General features: G+C 37.5%; 1 long non-coding RNA gene across 1 annotated transcript; it reads right to left on the bottom strand.

Moving 5' to 3' along the window:
• Positions 1-7,329: 7,329 nt before the first annotated feature.
• On the bottom strand, positions 7,330-10,820 carry LOC132626702 (uncharacterized). The gene is made up of 2 exons (XR_009577586.1): positions 10,628-10,820; positions 7,330-7,563 (listed from the first exon to the last, which is right to left on the bottom strand). It is a non-coding gene; the product is annotated as an uncharacterized LOC132626702 (long non-coding RNA).
• Between the last annotated feature and the right edge of the window lie 5,444 nt (positions 10,821-16,264).

Below are 16,264 nucleotides of genomic sequence, written 5' to 3'. Positions count from 1 at the left end.
AAATAAGCGGGCACTTCGAGTTTCTAGTAATGTCATTTGGGCTAACGAACGCACCAACAACATTTATGGATATGATGAATAATGTATTTTGTCCCTTTTTGGATGTGTTTGTGATTATATTATCGATAATATTCTGGTTTATTATTGTTCGGAAGCGGAGCATGCGGAGTAATTACGGAGGTATTATAGATACTCCAAGATCAAAAGTTGTATGCTAAATTCTCCAAGTGTGACTTCTAGTTGGCATTTGTTTGTTATATAGTCTCTTATGAGGGTATTTGGGTTGATACCCAGAAGATAAAAGCGGTAAATAATTGGACGAGACCCACAACTCCTACAAAGATTCGTAGCTTTCAGGGCTTAGCAGGATATTACAGACAGTTCTTAGAAGGGCTTGCACGAAGTTGACACACAAGGGGGTTAAGTTTCAGTGGTCAGATGCTTGTGAATGAAGTTTCCAAGAGCTAAAGAATAGGTTGGCTACAACAACTGTTCTTACTCTTCTAGAAGGTGCATAAGGTTATGTGATATATTGTGATGCTTCGGGTACAGGCTTGGGGTGTGTATTGATGCAGCACGACAAAGTTATTACTTATGCTTCGAGACAACTAAGGAAGCATGAGAAGAATTAACCGACGGATGAATTGGAGTTTGCAGTCGTGGTATATACTTTGAAGATTTGGCGACATTATTTATATGGTATTCATTATATATTTACAGATCATAAGAACCTCCAGTGCATTTTTAAACAGAATGAGTTGAATCTGAGACAAAGAAGATGGCTCGAATTATCGAAAGATTATGATGTGGACATTCTATATCACCCCGGTAAAGCTAATGTCGTGGCGCATGCGCTTAGTCATAAGTTCATGGGCACTAGAGTAGATGTGCAAGCAGAGAAGGAGGAGTTGACCAAAGAACTTCATCAGTCAGCTAGCATGGGACTCCGATCCGACTTATGGACTCGGATGAAGGGGACGTTGTGATGCAGAATACATTAGATTCATCCCTAATAGCCGAAGTGAAAGAATATCAAAACAAAGATGCTGTTTTAGGGGAAATCAAGGAAGGTATTCAACAGGATAAAACTACAACCTTTGAGCTTGATAAAAGAGGGGTCTTAAAATATCAAGGCGGACTGTGTGCTCCAAATGTAGCAGGGTTACAGATAAGATTATGATGGAGGTTCATTATTTGTGTTATTCTATCCCTCTAGGAGCAACGAAGATGTATCATGATATCACATAGCTGTATTGGTGGAATGATATGAAGAAAAATATTATCAAGCTCGTAGCTTAAAGTCCTAATTGCCAATAAGTGAAGATTGAGCATCAGAAGCCCGGTGGATTGGTGCAGAATATAGAGTTTCCGATGTGGAAATGAGAAATTATTAATATGGACTTTGTTACAGGTTTGCCTCATTCTTATCGTAAGTTTGCTTCTATATGGCTGATCGTGGACAGATTGACAATGTCAGCTCATTTCTTACCGGTCAAGACCACATATACGGCCGAAGACTATGCAAATTTGTACATCAAGGAGATTGTTCGATTACATGATATTCCCGTCTTTATAATATCCGATGGAGGCGCTCAATTCACAGCTAACTTTTAGAGGTCCTTTCAAAGGAGATTGGCCACGCAAGTTAATTTCAGCACAACTTTTCATTCATAAACAGACTGGCAAGTGGAGCACACAATTCAAACGCTCGAAGATATGTTATGAGCTTGTGTGCTAGACCTTAAAGGAATTTGGGAAGATCACCTACCGCTTATCGAGTTTACGTATAACAATAGTTACCATGCCAACATCAAGGTGGTCCCTCATAAGTCCTTTTACAGGAGGAGATGTAGATCTCCAATAGGGTGGTTCGAGGTCTGTGAAATGGAGTTATTCGGGCCTGAGATAGTACATCAAGTCGTAGAGAAGGTCAAGTTTATTTAAGAACGTTTATTGGCTTCCCAGTCATCAAAAGTCGTATGCTGATGTACAACAACGAGATTTAGAGTTCCAAGTAGATGATTGGGTCTTTTTGAAGATTTCACCTATAAAGGGCGTGATAAGATTTGGGAAAAGGGCAAGCTTAGCTCGAGGTACATTGGGCCATATCGGATTGATCTAAGGATAGACTAGGTGGCTTATGAGTTAGAGTTACCCCGAAGTTAGAACCTGTTCATCCAGTCTTCCACATCTCAAGGTTGAGGAAATGTATTGGAGACCCTTCTCGGGTAGTACTAGTAGATGATTTGCAGGTGATAGAAGACTTGTCATATGAGGAGATTCCAGTGGCTATATTGGATCAACAACTTTATAAACTAAGAACTAAAAAAGCAGCCTCGGTGAAAGTTCTATGGTGCAATAAGAATGTGGAGGAGATAACATGTGTTACAACCCGTATCTTCGAAGCAACACTTATCAAATTTGAAACATAAGTACGTTGAGTTATGGTTAAGTAAAATCACTTTGGAATGTAAGGAGCAAGCATTATTAAGTGTATTTAATGAGTGAAGGATGTATATAAGGTATACCGGAAGGTTTTATAAGGAAATGAGTGGAAGAAATGGAGTAGTACGACTTTGGAGAAAGGATGGGTGAAGTTTTGTGTGAAAATTTTGGTCCAACTTGGGGTATGAATATCTCTTAGCATATGAAGTGTTTTGAAGTGAAACAAAAACCTAAAATGAAGTTCGTCGAGTCTAGTTTCCAACGCAATAAACCGCTCATCGATATGACATCGGAGTAGAGAATTATGGACATTGTAAGTTCGGCTGAAAAATAAAAAACGCGTGCTAAGTACTGCTACAGTACCGACTTGCTACAGTACTGCTATAGTGCCCCGACCCGAATTTGACCCCTATAAAAAGGGCAATAACCCTCTTTTCACCAGATTTTAGCCCAGATATTTCCAAAAATTAGAAGGGGGAATAAGGGTACCAAAAAGTGAGCAATTTTCAAGCGGTGGAATATTAGCTTAGGTCCGGATAGCGCGCAGTTGTGTTTGTAGTCTTGTTTTGTAGTGGATTTGGTTCGGATTCTAGGCGAACACTGAAGATATTGTTGTCCTATAAAGAATAAGGTATGGATCTCTTTCTATTTACATTAATACCGGTTTATTCACAAAGATAGAGTGTTTAGATAATTGTTTAGTAAGTTGATTAGTTATGAAAGTTGAAAAACAGCGTGTGGGATTTTTTATGGTATATATTGGTGTTGGAAATGATGTTGGTGTTGTTGTTGTTGGTTGTTGATTTGAGGTTTCGGGCTAGGCATATAAGCAGGGGAGATGCTGCCCGATTTTCAGCAGGATATAGAACAGTTTTACTTGAAAGCTTAACACAAGTATACTATGATGAGTCTAACGATAGGGTAAATCCTTTTAAATGTAGACTCACAAGCTCGGACGAATAGGTGTAGATAATTGGAGAGTGAGCAGGTATATAAAGTTACCCCTTCTTTCTTTTTGTCATGAATTACATAAATCGAGCGAACAACAAACATATATGACTCCAATGAATTCTAATCCTCAGTGGTACTTGACATGATAGTTGTCTTTGATTATCAAGTGTTGGTTCATTCTAATTATCTATTGAGTCTCAGATGATGATTCATTTGGTACATGATTGCTCCTAATACTCTACTCGTGCACAGTTTCATTGCATTGTTCACCGAGTCCCTCAATAGAGGGTCGGGTACGGTATATATATGATTATTTCATCGAGTCCCTCACTAGAGGGCCGGGTACGGTATATATATGACTATTTCACGAGTCCCTCACTAGAGGGTTGGGTACGGTATATATATGATTATTTCACCGAGTCCCTCACTAGAGGGCCGGGTACGGTATATATATGATTATTTGTCCCTCACTAGAGGGTCGGGTACGGTATATACATGATTATTTCACTGAGTCCCTCACTAGAGGGCCGGGTGCAGTATATATATGATTATTTCACCGAGTCCCTCACTAGAGGGCTGGGTACGGTATATTATATATGCATGACTCTTATCTCATAAGGCACGTATGCATTGGTATCTTGATTATCATACTCGTGTCCGGTTATTTTTTTACTCAGTCATGAGCTTCTTTATTGTACTTCATGCTTTACATACTCAGTACATTTTTCGTACTGACCCCCTTTCTTCGGGGGCTGCGTTTCATGCCCGCAGGTACAGACACTCAGTTTGGCGATCCACCAGCTTAGGACTTCTACTCGGCCGCTTGGAGAGCTCTATTGTTTCGGAGCTTGAGTCATTTTGGTACAGATCCTTTGACATAGGCTTTGTTATACTCTTAGAGGTCTGTAGACATATGTGGGTTGTGTATATATGTTTTGGTTAGCTATACCGATGTAGTTCGTCTCGGATGTCCCCGTGTATAGTGGTAACCTTGTCGGCTTGTATACTTTGTTATGTTTTGGTTAGCTGTGGCCTCGCAAGGGACAGGTTCTTTTGATGTATGACATGATGAGTTTACAGCATGCTTTTGCAAATTTTCATATTGTCCTTAGTTTCAGTCTGATTATATCTAGCAGGTTCGTATGCGAGTGTCCAGCTCGGGCACTAGTCATGGCCCATCGGTTTGGGTCGTGGAAACATGGGAGGCAGTGGAAGTAATGAAGTCTAAATACCCTCACCTATTTCAGCATGAAGGTTTTGTACGACTATGATTCGATTATGTTTCATATTTAGATGATACTCAAAGAGAGAGAGAGAGAGAGAGAGAGAGAGAGAGAGAGAGAGAGAGAGAGAGAGAGCATGATATAATTGAAGAAGTTCTTGTATATAAGGTGAATTTCTAAGTAGTTATAAGTAATGATCAATGTTCTTACGAGATTGAATGATTTGATGTGTTAAATGTATTATTTGGCCTTGTGAAGCGTAATTGAGACTATTCTGCTTGTCGACAGGACTTGGATAGTCATAATTCTAAGGGAGACTGTCAAAAATTTTCGAAGTCCACTAAGAGTTAGTTATGGCCCTTATATGTCTTTACATTCGAGGACGAAATGTTTCTTGGGGGGGGGGGGGGGGGGGGGGGGGGGGAAGGATGTTACATCTCATACTTTTTCACATCGCTTGCGTTGTAAGTAAACTAACGTAAGCCTGGAGAGGACATGGAACCCCTATGAGGTTAAGAAAGGTCTTGAACAGGTGTTTAAGTGTATGTCGTAAAGGTTAGCGATTAAACGAATTGAAGGAAACGAGTTTTGTCGAAGTTCGGGAGTGTTTAAAGGGTGTTATGCGTCATAGAACGCATTCTGCCTCGCAGATGGAGGCAAACAAATGCCAAAATTTCTGGCTGGAAATGCAAAAGGGGATGCGGCCGCATCTTGTGAAATGCATCGCATATTCCGGCCTCATTTCTCAGGCGGTGCAAGCTTATCCAAATGTATATAACGGTGGGACTTCATAAACATTTCATATTCGACCCAAGTTGATCCTATGAAGCTTAAAAAATCTCTCGAAAGGTTCTTAAGTGATTCAAGGTCAAATTCAAAGGTAGATTACATAAATCTTACATTAACAAACTCGGGAAGCTAGTAGCTCGTAGTTTTTCTCTTTGTGGTTGAGTTGAGGGTTCCTCAGGTTGAAGTAAGCTCAGATTCAAGGATACTCTTGTTGTTTCAGGTATGATTTACCCTCCCCAATGTGTTTTTAATCTCATCCAAGTCTTAGCTAGTTTATTGATATAGAACTTGTGAGATAAAGATTGGAAAATCATAGTTAAAGTTTTGTTGTAGTTGTTAGGCTGTTTTGATGTTATTTGGTGGCTGGAGGTCATGAAAGATGACTTGAACATGTTATTATTATTGTTGTCTGTGTTATTGAGCTTTGGGATTGAAAAGAAATAGGGGAGATGCTACTCAAATTCTTGTAGAAATAAGCTTGTTGCTTGATATACGTGATATACTAACATCCCCTAAGTACAACAAATGTGTTATCGTTATTGTGTAGATTGAAGTGCGTTATGGGTTGCTTAAGTTGTATTGTGGAAATCAAGTTGGCTAAGGTATGTTAAGGCACTTTCTATAACGAATGATACTCATAATAGCTCCACTCTCAATTGCATAGAAGCTTATGTCCTTGTCTTTCATGATATATTTCAGATTTATATTGCATTGATCTTTGGCTTCTAATGAAATATATATTGACGATGTTAGTTTCATATTATTAATCGGAGGTGCAACGACCTTATGTCACTCACGTCACTTTGATAGGCTCAAATTGTATTCTTATCACTCTTATGCATAAATATGCATACATATGCATGATGTTACGGTTAGCTTTTACGCAGGTGCACAAAAGCTACTAAGAGATTGTTGGTGCTCTAAATAGATTTCGTATTTTTAGAGTTGTCACCTAATTTATTAAGAAAAATTAGAAAAACCGAGTTAAAAGGATTTTTTCAAACAAGAGAAAAATCCTTTTAGACCAGAGTTTAAGGTAAGGGATTCTGGTGATCCCTTAGGGAAGATTTTAAGCACCATAGTATTAAGGATCAGTAGAATACGATTGATCTACAAGCTTCAATGTGTGATTATTATAATTATTTGCTTAAAACATTTTTTTATCGCAAAATGTCCCCTTAGAAAAGGGGGTATTGATTTAAAAAAATTCATGTAAGTGTTCAACTCACTTCGTTTCCGGACCAAGACACTCAAAATTTCTCCTGAGTAGAGTAGCTATTATTTGGTCCTAATGATATGAGTTTAGTTCTTATAGATTTTCATTATATAAGAAAGTAAGTGGAGTAATATAAAAGAAGTTTTATTAAGTTCATTGTTTGATTCATTGAAGCTCATAATCAACCATATTTCACTTTCCAAAGCCATCTCATCTCAAAAATTGGTCTAAGTATAAATCCTCTTGTTTTTTGTCCCTTTAAGTTTGGGCTTTTATCCCCAAAAAACGCCTTTTGTTTTCTGAAAATTGTTTTGAATCCTAACAGGTTTGAAAGAGTCCAATTTACTAGATAAAAATCTGAATTGTTTCTTTCTAACTACCAATCTCAGTTTCTGCAAATAACTATTATGTCCATGTCATTTTTCAAGTCCAATTTCAGTCTATTTTAATGCTGAGGCCAAAAGGGCGAAACAATTATACATTTGATTTTGAAACAGTCCATAGGGGGGCTTAAGGCCCAAAACTAAATTAACTCTTGTTGCTCCATTTCGGGATTTTTACAAGTGGCGGAAGGCCCAAAAATGCTACTTATTCCCAATTTTCAGAAATTATTTAGACTTAACCATATCCAAACCAGTTTTAAACTCAAAGAAACTTATAGAACATTAATTACCCATTTCATGCATTAGTTAGGATTCATCCAAGTTTGAAAATCATTTGGGCGACTTCCTAATAATACTAATGTTTTCCTAAGTTCTAACATTCACAACAGTTTCAATATTATACAAGTGTTTTTTTTTTTTTTGCAAATACATATGAATATACTAAAGAAAAATAATGAGGAAAGTTTAGGCTGGTGGGCCTACCTAAGCCTACCAGTTGCCTATTTTCCCTCATAGGTGGGCCTTCAATGCAAATATTAGCTTCCTTTTCATCGGACTGGATCAAGTAATAAGAGTTGGGGCTCAGGCCCAACATGTTTCAAAAATGGGAAAAGATAGCCCAAGTGGCCCGTGTGATTTCACATGCAAGCAAAGAAAAGGCGAAGAAGAAGAAAGAAGGTTAGAGAGTATATATTTAACGTATCTAAGCATGATTATGCAAACAAATACACATATTAATATACATTCAGCAATCAATGCATATAGTATAAGAGACCCAATCCAGGATTATAATCACAGAGGAAAAAAACTTAAATAGAACTAGCCCAATTCAACGTGATAATGGCCGAAGATATGGCCCAAGAAGAATCAAATAAACACAGGTAAAGGGAAAGCCCAATATAGCAAAAATGAAGAAATAGACACAATATCAAAATATCTTACAATACAAAAAGCTGGCAATTCTGAGCCTACACAAGTGATATACCATGTCTATAGCAACTATACAAGCTCTTGTACACTCAGGCTATACAGAACTGTATATAGCCAATATATTCAGGCATATCCCTGGTATATTTAAACAGAAACCAACAATCATACTCAAAGAAGAACATATTTCATTTTTATTTGACATTTTAGGACTATATTCAAAGGTACAGAAACAAAACCAAAAGACGAATGAAGAAGATGCGGTACGGTACACATAAAAAGAAGAAATCAAAGGCCAATAAATCCACAATGTAGCATTTGAAAGATAAGGCATTTCATGTCATTTTTTTGACCCTCAGAAGGTAACTTAACATGCAGTGCACATATGCTTCTACTTATTTTGAACTTTGAGGGTCCCATGGTGTGTAGTTTCACGTAGGGGAACCCCAACAACCTAGAGTGAAGAGGACTAGGCTGAGTTTGGCTCGAAACTCCAAGCCCTATCCTCGTTCTCTTGGCCCTAGGTAAGTCAAACCTATGGTCAACTAAACACCAAGTGACAACCTCTCATCTTAATCATTCTAGCAAGTTTTACCACTTAAACAGCCACAACAAATCTTGTTTTGAAATAATATGCATCTAAGTTTAGTCTTATATACACCAGCAGGGGAAAACAGGATGTAGACAAGACAATCCCAACCCATAGCAATAAAAGCTACATTAGGCTGAGTTTTAAACTAAAGGGAAGGATGCAATATGATCAAGTAAGCCACAAATTAGCATGGTCTCTACTAAAGATGACTAACTTAGGTTCTTACATAGTCATTTAACATTTGGATTATGACAGAGCATGATCAGACTTTAAACTAATCAAAAGAAACCAAACTTCAAGTGTAAATAGACTAGGTGACAGGGGAGATGAAGCAAGCATATAATGGCAGTCACTCAAACAGATTAAATAGCATGAAAGGCTAATCAAATCATTCACACTTCAACAGAGATTTCAAAAGGGTCTAAAGACATGGCATTCAGTCAAGACATGTAGAAGTTAACATCAAATAGCACAGTGGTTACATACATGGTTCACACTTAGAAATGACAAGGGTTCACAAACACATTAGCATTGGACTTCACTCAGGTCATACCACATATTCAGAATATTAACAAAACTAGACAGAACCTTTTATGAGTTAATGACAGAGCTTAACTTGTTTAAGGTTGAAGAGTAGTTTGATTTCTAGCATTCACAGTTACAAATATATACTCATCCCACATTAGATCCCCAGTGGTTATTGAGTGAACTTGAATCTCACACTGGGTAAGCATGACAGTCCTTTTAAATCATTTTTTTAAGTAGAAAAGGTACTTAATCAAGGATACTACATGTTTATAGGTTGACTGAGGTCAACTGCAGGCCCTTACCAATCCTATTTAGTCATGCTAACATCATTTAGACCCTACTTCAGCATGTTGTAAACCATATGTCCATATAAACCAAAACAAACTTCTGCCAACAACAAAACTTAACTGAATCAGCCTGTGGACCAACACAGAGCTATTAATGATATCATATTATGTTAAAATGGACAACCTAGGTCATTTAAAATCATTAATCATGTTGTCTAACCAAACTAAACCATATTTAAGTGTAATTTTAGCCTAGGTGAGTTTAGACAGTGCAAGAGCTAGATGGAACACTTAAACAAGCTCATTATACTTGATCAGACAAGAAAAATTCATATTAGGGCTACAAGCTAACCGAGGCATGATTCTAATATTCAAAAGATCATTAATAGCAAACTAGACAAACTACAGGTGATTGAACTTTCATTATTAGCACTATCTTTGTTAACACAGCACATGGACATAGTTTAGAGTACCTAAACCACTATTAGCAACCTATTCCAGTCAAATAATGAAACAGGTATTATTCTTAACCAAATTAGCATGACCTGAATAGCAGATAAGGTACATGTTACGTTTATATAAACAACAGAACCTTAGCTTAAAACAACATGTAGAGACACACATGATTTTACTAAGCCATTATAACAAAAGAAACCTCAACTAAAATAACATATAAAGACATACATAATCATACTAAGCTATTTATAACAATAAGATCTTAATAACATCTCAAAAAAGGCATACATAACTATGCTAAGCTACAACAAGATTCTAACTTAAAACAACAACTAAATGCACCTTAAGCATGCTGAACTACTAATAATAATTAACTAAAGCAACAAACTAAAGCACAATAAGAATAACAGTAATTAAGAGTAAACATAAACTAAATAGAAAACTAAGAAACCCTAATTAATTTGATTTTTTCCGAGTATAGTGATTTTCAATATGCTTAAAAGGTTGTCTAACATTGTGAATTGGGGGTTCTATTTATTGAACCCCAATTTCTCAAAACCCTAATTTCGAATCGATGTGGGAGTTTTACAATTCTCAGAATTGCATCTTTCCAAAACCACATCTACGGTAGGGAATCGAGTAAACAAGCAAATCAATGGCCAGATTTGGCCCAAAATTGGTCAATCCATTCGGTCTTGATCAATCCATTAGGTCTTTCTCGAACCAATAAGAATCAAGGATTCAGATCACAAAAAAAAAAAAAACATTAAGGTTTTCCTCAGTTCTAGCCATTGTAATGCAGAAAAAGCACACAAAGGAGGGGGTAATACCTTGTTTGGGTTGAATATGGCGAATTTGGTTGAGATATGGCAGAGCAATAAAGGCTCTTTCCATTCTCAGCCATGCCGAGTCAACACCACGCATTGAGGGCCCACAACTTTGCTATTTCCAGCATATGGCATCATGAGAGAGAGAAGAGGAACGAAGGCGGCTAGGGTTTGCCCTTCGTTCCTCAGTGTTTTGAACAAATGAGACCTTTAGGGTCTGTTTGTTCCGCGTATGTGTGTGCATAAATGAAGGGTGGGCCGGGTCAGTCCTTATTGGACTGGGCCTGACCGTGGAAATAGAAAGGGAAGGGGTTTTAATATTGTGTATACATGATATACACATGTATATATGTGTATACACAGGGGTAAAAACGTTAATCTTTAATAAAATGGCCATAATTATAAATGTCCATTAATTTGACACTTTAATTATGACCAAGGATTAACTAATTAACTGGCTAATTGAATTAAAGGCACAATCAATTTATAAAAAGATTTAGATTGCAACATGACCTTAATTGATTTAACCTTGAAATTGATTATTTCAATTAATGGCCATATTTAATCTAATCAAACAAATAAAGGTTGAATTGCAAAGATGACCTCAATTAATTTAAACCATAAAGTTGTCCATTTCCACTAAGGCCCTATTTAACCAATTAAAGGCTAATTTGCAAAATATGACCTTAATTGACTTAAACCAAGGAAATTGTCTATTTCAAATAAAGCCAAATTTAACCAACAACCGATTATTTCAATCATGGTCACAATTAACCTTATAGTAAGCAATTTATGAATTTAGCCACAATCAAACACTTGATTAATTATGATTAACGCAAAAATTCGTACAAATGCAAATTGGATATGCGAAAAAATAAGATTTGAGAGGTAAAATGGTTAACTCATTTAATTAATCGGATTTCCTGAATTAAAATGGAGTAAAATGCTTGCTAATTGATTTTCTAATAATTAATTGCCTCATATTAGTTATAAAAATATGTAAACTGATTTCTAAATGATTCATAATATTATTGAAGTTATTTTGCCAGATGAAATGGCAAAATATTATCGAAACTATTTTATAAATCATTTTGACTTATAGCAAATACACATTTCACTCTGTTTGATAGCCAAGGACTCTGGATAATTAAAATAAATTTGTGAGAGGTAAAAAATTAGGTGTCAACATATGATATTGTGTGTGTGTGTGTGTGTGTACAACAGCGTTATATATGCGCCACTGATCAGTTGATTATTATTGATGATGATGCCCAGTGAATCTTGATGGCATTATGTACGCATATATATATGTACGACGACACTATATATATATATATATATATATATATATATATATATATATATATATATTGTACTTATGCATATCATGGTCCTCACTGGCATTTCAGATATTCAGGTTGCTCTCTGCATCCCTATGTTATCTTGATGTCTTATTTATGTCGCTATCTGCCTTACATACTTGGTACTTTATTCGTACTGACATTCCTTTGCCTGGAGGCGCTGCATTTGATGCCTGCGGGTCCTGATAGATAACTTGACGGTCCTCACCAGTAGGCTACTTTGCTCAGCGTTGGCAGTGGAGCACTCCCCTTCTTACGGAGTTGCTGTCTTATTTTGGTACGATTTTGTATACACATTGTTACACCTCGGAAAATTTCCCGTTGGTACGCAAGTAAACGAACTAGTGATGTGTGCGAGGAGTGCGAGTGTATAATGTTTCATGAACAATGTGCGTATATGGACGAGAATGATTAGAATAAAAAGTCGAGAAATGTGAAAAGTTGAAAGTTAGCAAAACTGCCCAGTGGTCGTAAAGTGCAAAATACGGACCGTAAAATGGGATACGGTCCGTAAACTGGCAGTCGTAAATTGCCATGCAAGGTTTCAACTTTCTGCCCAGTTGAGAAGTGGTAAAATACGACCTGGTGGACGGACCGTAAAGTGATTTACGGCCCGTAAACCATGGTCGTAAATCACCATGCATGCAGCCAAAGTTTCTGGTTCTGCTTAAGGTTAAAGACGACCACGAGGGACGGTCCGTAAATTGGAATACGGACCGTAAACCTCCATGGACGACCACTGTACACCTCAGCACATAATTTCAATTCATTAAATATGAGGACCAAGACTTGTTTTATTTCATTTTCTACATTACACCACTTCTCTCTAGAATCATCTCTCTACATTTATTTCATAAGTTTTCAAGGATTATAAGTCACCAACAACATAAACAAGTGAAGCAAGTGTAAGCAAGCCATTAAATACCATTCAAGTCAAGAAATGCAAATGGAGAAAAACTAGAGTTTTGCTCAAAGTGGAGTATTATTAACCAAAGCTTGTTCCTACAACTTCTAAGGTAAGATTCATGATTTTCACATGATGTTTAAGGTATTGAAGAGTTGAAATACATGGATTGTAGAAAATGTGGTCAAGTAGGTCATGAATGATGAATAGTGGCATTTTGAGGAATAGTTTGAATTGAATCATGAATGTTGTTGTGTTGTGATATGAATGCATTATAAATGGTACTAAGATCATGAACTAGACACTTTAGACTAATGGACGAAGTTGGATGTTATGACCATGAATATGGGTGAATTAGAGGCAAACTAAGGAATCTAAATAATGTGGATAACGTGAATGACTAATGGCCATTGTTATGATATTAATGAAGGTATAGACGCTAGCATTGGAAGGAAGCGTGCAAGTGTAGAATAGTCCGACGAAAAGTTATGTGAGGCTAACCTTTCTTTCATAAGGCATGGTTCCTTGGCCAAACTTTTGAACCCTCTATATGAGTATGTTGTATTCAAACGATTAACACTCCGAGCTCATAAGCTCACGATCCTCGATACGTGCTACGAATGTACTACGCACCCCATTTGACGAGTAAGCATAAGATAGAGATGTAGCGAAAACGATGATGTTAGTGACGACGATGATAATAATAATGATGCTAAAGGTGCCTACGGGCTATTATATTCACATGTGCCTATGAAGGGCTATAATGACACCCCGAGTTTATAATGCCGGGTAGAATATATGTATATGGATGTATATATATATGTATGTATATGATTACGTAACGCGCGCACACATCTGCAGATGGTACGGATAACCCTGAAGCCTTGGTAGGGCCAGGTAGAAATAACATTGAGCCTTGGTTGGCCAAGTATGTATGAAACACCGAACCTTATGGTCGGTACGCTATGTATGTATATAAGTGTATGGCTATGTATACAATATGAATATGAATGTGAAAAGACTGTGTATCTGAATGCGAATAGGGGCATGTATACGAATACGAGCGCTATTATGAAATACGCATGAAAAATGGAAAGTTCCTATGAAAGGCAGGTAAGTGCCATGATGATGATATTATTGTCTTCCCTCCTATGCCACTTCATATATTGTCTATGATGCTTCTATATTGATGTTAATCATGCTTTACATACTCGGTACATTCTTCGTACTGACGTCCTTTTGTTGTGGACGCTGCGTCATGCCCGCAGGTGCACAGGGAGACAGACTTGATCCATAGTTGCTTATTCAGAGATTACATAGCGGAGCTCCATTTCCTTCGGAGCCATAGTTTTTGGGTACTTATTATTTTGTGTATATAATTATGGGCATAGCGGGGTCCTGTCCCGCTCATGTGATGTGTTATACTCTTCCTAGAGGCTCATAGTCATGTGTATATGGTTAGACATGTCCGGCCTTGTCGGCCTATGTTTTGTGTATCATTTTGTCGGCCACGTTGGCCCATGTACATTGATGTGGCATAAATTCCTATGGGGATATAAATGTATTGTTGTCCAATTGGGACTCGTTGACGAATGAATGGAAATGTATGTATAATTATGTGGCTCACCTAGATGTAAGTATAAGAGTAAGCTAAGAGGGTGCTCGGGTGGGCTAGCACCGGGTGCTCGTCGCGGCCCCGAGTCGGGTCGTGACACACATTATGGGTATGGCGGGGCCCTGTCCCAACCTTATGACGTTTATGTACTCTCCTAGAGGCTTGTAGACAGATGTCCTGTGTATAGATGTTTTGTACGGCTTTGTCAGCCTATATTTTATTGATGGCCTAGTCGGCTCGTACCTTTATGTCCAGATGTGTATATATCATTTTGGGTTGGTTGTTGTCGAGTTATCTTTAATGATTGATTAGATTATCGTATGCCGACCCTTCCAACTCACCTATGTATGTTAGCATGGTCATTGATTTATGTGATGTTGGTGCTCGGCAAGTAAGGCTCGAGTACCTGTCGTGCCCCTCCGGTTTGGGGTGTGACATGTTTTAACTGAGTTAATAATCTGTGGCCTCAGGCCCAATATAAGTGCACATGTCACGACCCAAATTACAGATCGTGCGGGCACCTACTTGATTACCTCCTAGTAGGTGAACCCTCACTAACCACCTATTATTGAAACTCATTTTCTTCCGTTTAGTAACTGATAATCAGAAATTTTAAGTGAGAAGACATAAGTGACACTCTTCATAAACTTAGAGCTTACAATTTCCCGGGACCTAGTCTAGACGTATACAAGAGCTTTTACAATACAAAGGAATAAGCTTAAAATAAAACGAAACAACTTCTGCCTTGGAACAAGATACACAGAAGCTGTAGGAAGATCTCTGCCACCACAACTAAGTGAAACATTCAAGCAATAACTTGAAACACATCTTCACCCGAAAAGGATGTAGCAAGAGTAGTATCAGTACACCACACGTACTGGTAAGCATCATAGGCTGACTCAGATTATTTCACATAATACTATATAAAATCTATTATAATAAACATATAGGTACAGTCGTAACACCTTTTCAAATCCTACCCGTACTTAAACAGTTCTGACATAACATGCTCATATCCCATTATAATGTCGACGCAGCACTAGGAAGTAAAGACCAACAGACAACAAACAATTATATTCAAGAAGGACTCCTAGACTAATTAAAGCACAATAATTTATAAAAGACAGACCTCAACCTCCCTATGATCCAACACTAAGCGAGACCACTAATTCTTACCTTTTACCTTCTTACTTTAACAATCCTCGAAATTTGACAATTAAACATAACAACACGACAGCCCACATCAGACATTAGCTGAAAGTCACTTATCAATTATAAGTAAAGCTAAGTAAAAGCAATACAAGCCACAACCACAACTGTATCTCAACCATACTTTCAAACCTGGACCATGCTAAATTAAATCATAGAATGAGTCACGATTCAATGTACTACAACCAAGACGAATATCATCTCTATCACACGTATGGATGTAAGTAATATGTAATGCAACCCGAGTTAGCATCACATCCATACACACATGCTAAATGGTATTGTTTGTCCAAATAGCCATGACCTATAGGGGACCCATGGTGTCCATGTACCACTCGCTCCGGAACTGACCTCGGATCACGAGCCCTCAACTAGGCCTCATCCTCACCCCCTATCAAATGTGCCTTTTCGTGTGTATATATATATTCTGTTTCTCATCACAATGTGTAACTTACGTATTTCCAGTTCATCAGCAGATATGAGATATGATTGGTCAACAATAATATCAAGCTCACAAGATATCATGCCACAAGTCATAACAAGACCCAATA

This window comes from Lycium barbarum, chromosome 2 (genome assembly GCF_019175385.1).
Source record: "Lycium barbarum isolate Lr01 chromosome 2, ASM1917538v2, whole genome shotgun sequence".
In the NCBI taxonomy this organism is placed as follows: domain Eukaryota; kingdom Viridiplantae; phylum Streptophyta; class Magnoliopsida; order Solanales; family Solanaceae; genus Lycium; species Lycium barbarum.
Note: the sequence above shows the minus strand (reverse complement) of the source record. Positions and strands in the feature narration are given on the sequence as shown.